The sequence below is a fragment of the Musca autumnalis genome, unplaced genomic scaffold (assembly GCF_047663935.1).
Source record: "Musca autumnalis isolate F117 unplaced genomic scaffold, ASM4766393v1 scaffold_2, whole genome shotgun sequence".
NCBI classification, from domain to species: Eukaryota; Metazoa; Arthropoda; class Insecta; order Diptera; family Muscidae; genus Musca; species Musca autumnalis.
In genome coordinates this window covers 76670646-76678834 of record NW_027411755.1, presented here as the reverse complement: position 1 = coordinate 76678834, position 8189 = coordinate 76670646, and positions in this window count along the sequence as shown.

Below are 8189 nucleotides of genomic sequence, written 5' to 3'. Positions count from 1 at the left end.
ATACGTATCGAAAGAAACACTCTGATCGAGAATTTCTTTGGCACGACCTAAACTCGAACAACTGCACTTGTAAACAAAACCAAATCGTTCCCAGTGCTATGCGTTCGTTGAGTCTCAACGAAAAAAACAACAAATAACTAGTTTGTTGGTACTGCTAACAACAGCAATGAACCAAACTTTCGACGGTGCCTGGTCTCACAATTAGGAGGGTTGGAGTTTTTTATTTGGGATGATGACTTATATTTTGTTTTTCAAAATAGGCAGGCTTAATTCCATAGTCATTGTTTTAATATTTTAATAAAACCACTTTAATTTGTTAGTAGGAATAATCTAGATTGTAGGTCAGGTTCGAAAAAAAATGTGAAAAACAAGGCCTGGGTATATTTGCTTATTCTGTCAGAATTACTATAAATAAATATGCAACAAGTTGTACCGTTTATTTGATTTGTTGGGCCATTAAAAAAAAACGCGAAAAATTAATGGGAGGCACATTTTTCTTTACAGAGTCAGCTTCTGTGTATGTTTAAAAGTTTGTTTCATCACAATGTTGATGGATTTAATTTCAATAAATGTTGTCATGGTAGAACAAGAGAAGGTAGCAGCAATACCTAGCTGACTGAACTGGGCTGTAATGTTAGTGTCAAATTCCATACGACATTTTTTATATTTATTTCTACGTTCGATGCATATTAGGGATATATTTTTTTGAAGAAAAAATATATTCATCAGAAAAAAAAACTATTTCACATAAAGACTTCTTCATATAAATGACATGTAACCTCCTCCAAGTCTGAACTACGTGCCGCACACTTAAACACCGTTTATGGAGACGGAAAACATTTGTTAATATGGTGTGGTATTTTCATAAGTTTGAAAAAATAAAGCCCTAATAAACATGTGTTTTTTGATTTCAAAAACAAGAGATTGAAACAGCTTCTCCTTTTTCAATGAATTTCCAGCGACCTCAAACTTATTTACAAGAATTATACTTTCTGCGAGAAATAATGCATTTAGTGGAATGATATGGAAAGATTCAAATTGAAAATCTAACGAGTTTTCATTCATGTTTTCCAAAATATTCAATCAAATGTGAAAGATTTGGTTTGTCTTTTTACGTACTGATCTTTACTGAACATTTTTTCTTCAGTAAAGTTTTGACAATTGTATAATTGAAATGTTGCTAAACATTACTGAAGAAACAATGTTCAGTAAAGTTCAGTACGTAAAAGGACAAACCTAATATGTGTGTCTTTTTCTTACTACATGTTGCTGAAACATTTTTTCAGCAACTTTTCCTTTATACCAGTGCACGATGGGGCCAATGACAGGTTTTCGAGGCAACAAATCACTGGGGCAAGCTAGACCTTCCAAATTTTGTACAGATGTTTATAATGGGCTTAGAAACTAATATGCCAAATTTGGTTCATATCGGTTAATATATACATATAGCTCCCGTATATATGTTCGCCCGATTTCAAGCAATTGATGGACAAAACACGCAAATTCTGCCCAATTTTTATGCGATTTGGAAAATACCACGGAATTAGGGCTACAAAAAAGTTTGCCAAGTTATATTGAAATCGGTTCAGATTTTGATATTGCTCCCATATATATTTTCGCATGATTTTAGGTATTTGGTGCACCAATCCCGCTATGTATGTCCAATCTTGATATAATTTGAAATGTGTGACGGATTTTGGTCTAGAAACATTTTTGGCAAATAATATTGAAATCGGTTCAGAATTGTATATAGCTCCCACGTATATGTTCGCCCGATTTCAGGCAAATGATTGACCAAGCATGCAAATTCCATCAAATTACAATAAAATTTGGAAAATGTTACGGAATTCGGACTACAAGTAAGTTTGTGAAGTTCTATTGAAATCGGTTCAGATATAGATAAAACTACCCTATATACCTATGTTCAAATTTCATGGTTTTGTCTGTGGTTTGTTATAAGTTAATAAAAAGAGGTTCCAAATTTAGTAAAAAACGGCTAAGATTCCGCCACAAAAGCCAATTATTATTATTATATATATTATTATTATATACGTCTATTAAATTTTTCCGAAATCCATTTGATAACATTAATGGGTTTCCGATTATTCTCCAAACAAGACATAAAAATGTCCATATTTTTAAGTATTACGACATCTGAAATCAGATTTTTATGAAAAGGCGCAGATGGGCGCAGCTAATTTTTTCACAAAATGATAGTACACATTAATACCTTTCACCACATATGTATATAATATCCTAGATCTACCTAGATCTCAAAAGTTATACTCCAGAGAACACATGGATAACAAAGCAAAATACTCCAAAAAAGACACAACATCTTAACTCAAAAATACATTTACCACACATAACATTTTTATTATTTGTTAACATTATCTTATTTTACATACCCATTGAAGAGCTTTCCATGTTTAAAAAATATAAAAATGTTGAAATGTTCTTTTTGGCACCTAAAATGCTTTCACTACTTATTTATAATGAATGTCGGAAAATGATGCATAAGAAAATATGTCACCATTGCCAGATCAGTATGTCGCCATGTGATGTTACCAGATTGATTTATTTTTTTATTTTTAGTGATTCAGAGTGTTGGCAATCGAAATCCGTTATTATTTTTTTCAAATTGTTCACTTCAAAATTGACTTTTTGCCTCGAAAACCTGCTATTGGCCCCATCGTGCAGTGTTTGAATTTGCTACTAGTTTTTCACAGCACAGCACAAGGTCTATGCTGGTGCTGTGAAAGTGACGCAGCATAGCACATAGCCACAGCATCAAAAATAAAAACGAGTGCTATTGCTATGCTGTGCTGTTTTCAAAAACAAAATCGAAAACTGTTGCTGTGCTATGCTGCGAACATAAACGTAGCATAGCACAAGGTCTATGCTGTGCTTCTGAAATCTTCACAGCACACAGCATAGCATAGTCATCAAAATCAAAAACGAATGCTATTGCTATGCTGTGCTGTTTTCAAAAACAAAAACGAAAATCGAAAACAAAAATGAAATCGAAAAACGATTGCTGTGCTTTGCTATGCTGTAAACATTTCTACATAGCATAGCATAATTAATGTTAACCCAGCAAACTCACTAACCCTCATTATAATAAATGAGCCTTCTTTGGTTATAGTTTGGATTTTTCGATACGATTTTTTTAGCGTTCCGGTTAAAATAATATTGAAAATATCATTCAATTTCAGGGAGAACTTTCTTGGCATTAACTTATAATGTGAAAATTATATTTTTAATCTCTTCAAATTCGTTTATTTTACGTTATCAAATACATCCAATAGTAAAAGAAAACTTATAATAATGACCCTATGAGTTGTTCAGTGTTGTTTATTGCTTATAAGGTACATACATGGTACTTTTTTCATCGATTGGGTAATAAAAGTGGTCTATAGAGTGATTTTGTGAAAATTCGCCTTTGGCCCTATAAAATGGACACCAATTTTAATTTTAATTTGTATTGGCGAATTTTCACAAAATCACTTTGCAGATCACATTTATTGTCCAATCGATGAAAACAGTTTACAAGTTGCTAAACAAGTAATCCCACAAACATTTTTGAAAATCGGGTCAGATTTTAATTTTGGCTATATAAAGGTCCCATGGAAATTTTGAGGTCCCAGTGGCACGTGTTAACATACTCCGATTGAGCTCAAACTCTGACAATCTTAATTTTTAACAAAACAGGCGAAACCGAATGAATCACGAAACTCTAGAAGACATATTATTAGTAAAGCTTAATTCAGCCTTTATAAACGAAGCTATAAACCAATTGTCCCTTTTTGAAGACCAGAATCAAGAAGATTAGTCCAAATTTTTTTTATAATTAGCTATCGTTATGCATTTTTCTAATTTCCGTTAAACATTCTAAATGTTCCTTACAGTAAAAATATATTTATTTGTGTAACTAAGCACTAAGACAAATACATTCTTATAGTTGAGCAGCAGTTGAATATTTCCACCAATTTGATGTTTGTTATATAACTGGCTATTTGGTTAGTAGTCTATAAAAGATCCATAGGGTAGAAAGATATGCTGTGTTCCAGAACCTAAAGTATTTACTATTTTTGATTTTTTTTACAAATTTATAAAGAAAAAGTGTCAACATTTCAAAAATAGTAGACTGTTGCAGGTTCTGGAACAGAGCAATAGTTGCGGTCAAAATAATAGTAGTGTGTTAAAAATATCGAAATGTGTAATTAGTAATGTTTTCACAGTTGAATAGCAAATTCTGTTATATTTCAAATACATACTTCTTTGCCATCAAACATTTTTCTGGGTTATGTTTGATGCTATGCTGTTGATTTTGTTCATAGCACAGTACAGCAATAGCTTTCGTTTTTGTTTTCTTGACTGCGGATGTTTACTATGCTGTTAAAATGTCTGCAGCACAGCATAGCAATAGCATTCGTTTTTGGTTTTGATGACTATGCTATGCTATGTGCTTCGCAGATTTTAGAAGCACAGCATAGACCATGTGCTGTGCTACTTTTATGTTCGCAGCATAGCACAGCAACAGTTTTCGATTTTGTTTTTGAAAACAGCACAGCATAGCAATAGCATATTTTTAGTGATTTCAGTGCAGTGCTGGTAGCAAATTCAAACACTGCTTTATACAACTGTCAAAATTCGAAACATTTGTAATAATTATTACTAATTATCACGTAAAAAGACACAGCTAATAGCCCGTTTCCACGGTACGTCGTTCGTTCTCTATTCGTCGTTCGACCCTCAAATACGAATAAATTACTTGATTCCCCATACAAAATTCTGAGAACGAACGAAGATTTTTCTATGTTGTTCAAGTAGAAATAGTCTCCGAACAACGATAAAATATGTCCCATCCCTAACAATTGAGAGAATTTATCGAAAAAAATAATTATGACATGTCTAAATTCAAAATTGAAAAATTTGTTGAAAACCCAAAAACTTTTAGAAAAAAGGACAAAGATGAATGAAAATTAATGAACTAAACATTTTATATAGATGCAGAAGGAAGATGGTTGTGTTTCTTTCTTAATTCCACACACATTTCATATTCATTAGTTCAAAATCGCGTAAAAAATCAGAAACAAAAAGAAAACAAATAGCTGAAAGTCTGTATATACAAACATTGTTTTGACATGTCTCTCTCTCTTTAATTTTGAAAATAGAAAAATATAAAAATATATTGAAAATACAAAATTATTCAGAATTTATGGAAAAAATGAATGAAATGTGTGGAGATAAATATAGAAGATACATTTGAAAGAAAGTCTATTGTTTTTTCTATTCATTTAATGTATATTTTATGCGTTTTCGGTTCAAATTTTCGTGAAACAAAGAAACAAATATGAAGGAAATTTTGTATATGTTTCTGTTAATTACGAATGGTGTCGTGGAAACGGGTTAATTCGTGTACGTCGTTCGACAGGCGAACAACGTAATTGAAACGCTCGTGTGAACATGACATAATATCAAGGCAAATTTATAAAAGGTATATGCATGAATTACAACAACTAACAAATTTACAAAAACAACATTGTTGTTTTTGAAAATTATGGCCTGTTCCCGTAAAGTGGTAAAAGTCGTAAAAGTTGTAAAAGTCGTAAACGATTTTCATATAAATTTTGTGTACGGGAACGCAAAATGTGTAAAAGTGGTAAAAATTTAAAAAACCTTTTAGTTCTGGAACAGAGCTTTAATTGTCAGAGATAAGCAAAGACATAGAACTGTAAAGATTGGACATAGTGCATAATGCAGTTCAAGTTTGCTATTAAACCATAGAGGGTGTTTGTGTATAACATACAACTAACAGAACTCGACGGTAACAAAAACAAGTATAACATAATTTTATGTCACCATATTGGAACATAACATTATGTTAGACCTCCAGCACCATCTGCCGATGTATAGTAGCAATGTAAATGTCCCATCTTGTTATATTTTATGTCTTTGGATAAGTATTGAATAATAGGGTCGTTCCAACATTTTTTCAGGAAAAACTTAAATACTTTTTGAAAATCATCTAAAATGGAACAAATTTGAATCAAAATGTAAATATAACACATTCAGAACTCTCGTAGGTAATTTTTATTACACTTTTATGATGTAAAGAAGTATTTTATGGTAGCAAATTTCGAAGTTTCAAATTTCACGAGTAGACCCTATTACATTTTGAAAATCAAATTTACAAAAAAAGTTAAAATACAGCTGATTGTCACTTCTACCTTCTATAAATGTGCCTTGGCTAATATTAGTTTTTTAAATTCCAATAATTTATAGACATTTTCTTATTATACCCTACACCACTATGTGGGGAGGGTATTATAAGTTGGTTTTGGCCAAAAAGTTTGTAACGCATCGAAATAAAGGTCGTAGACCAATACTTATATATACCAAAATGAATGTCTCGACGAGCTGAGTCGATCTGGCTATGTGTGTCCGTCCGTCAGTCCGTCCGTCCGTCCGTCTGTCCGTCTAAACCTTGTAATCACGCTACAAGTCGCAATTTTGATCGGATCGTTACGAAATTTTGAATGTTGATGGGGGTCCCGGAGGGGAAGAAGCCTATTGATTTTGGTGATGGTCGGATAATATTTAGGGGTCGGAATGGGCAAAAACCTTATGTGGATAAAAGGACAACGTTTTTTTCCAAAGCGAATATCTCAGCTTCTATACGGGGTATACCAAAAGCAAAACCTGACAATAAAAGTAGAAAATATCACATTTCTAATGATGTAAAGTAGGTTCTCGTAGGTGATCAAGCAACGAAGATATCACAATAGTCTCAAATAAAACCCAAATTTTCATTTTTGCGATTTTAATTATAATGACGAATATCACAGCTTTGGTTGGGGACTTTCCAATAGCAAAGCCTGACTATGAAAGTAGAAGATTCCATCTTTACAATGATGCAAACTAGGTCGGCGTAGGTGACCGAATAACGGAGATGTCGCAATAGTCGGTAATACATCCCATTTTTCCACTTTTTTTGGAAATCACCCTGCAGGTCTCAATTGTGATCGGATCGTCACGAAATTTTGAGGGTTAATGGGGGTCACACAGATGAAGAAGGCTATTGATTTTGGTGATGGTCGAATAATATTTAGGGGTCGGAATGGGCAAAAACCTTATGTGGATAAAAGAACAACGTTTTTTTCCAAAGCGAATATCTCAGCTTCTATACGGGGTATACCAAAAGCAGAACCTGCCATGAAAGTAGAAAACATCACATTTTCAATGATCTAAAGTAGGTTCTCGTAGGTGATCAAACAACGAATATATCGCAATAGCCGCTAATAGAACCCAACTTTTTATTTTTGCAATTTTAATAATAATGACGAATATCACAGCTTCGGTTGGGGATCTTCCAAAAATAAAGTCTGACTATGAAAGTAGAAAATCCCATCTTTACAGTGATGCAAAGTAGGTTGGCGTAGGTGGCCACATAACGGAGATATCACAATAGTCGGCAATACATCCCATTTTTTCATTTTTTTGTAATCACGCTACAGGTCGCAATTTTGATCGGTTCATCACGAAATTTTGGGGGCCAATGGGCATCCTACAGAGAATGAAGCCTATTGATTTTGGTGATGGTCGGATAATATTCAGAGGTCGGAATGGGCAAAAAACTTATTTGGAGAAAAAGTCAACGTTTTATTTCAAAGCGAATATCTCTGCTTCTAAAAGGGGTAAATCAAAAGCAAAACCTGCTGATGAAAGTAGAAAATATCATATTTGCAACGATGTTACGTAGGTTGTCGTAGGTCGTCAAACAACGAAGATATCTCAAAAGCCGCTAATAGAACACAACTTTTCATTTTTGCGACGACGAATATTACTACTTTGGTTCCGGATCTTCCAAAAGCAAAGTCTGACAATGAAAGTAAAAAATCCCATCATTACAATGATGTAAAGTAGGTTGGCGTAGGTATCCAAATAACGGAGATATCGCAATAGTCGGTAATAAATCCCATTTTTCCACTTTTTCGGAAAACACGCTACAGGTCTCAATTTTAACTGGATCGTCACGAAATTTTGGGTTTATTGGGGGTCCCACAGATGAAAAAATCTTTTGATTTTTGATAATGGTCGGATATTATTCAGGGGTCGGAATGAGACAAACAAAAATATTTGAAAAAAAGGCCAACGTTTTATTTCAAAGCAAAACCTGGCAAGGA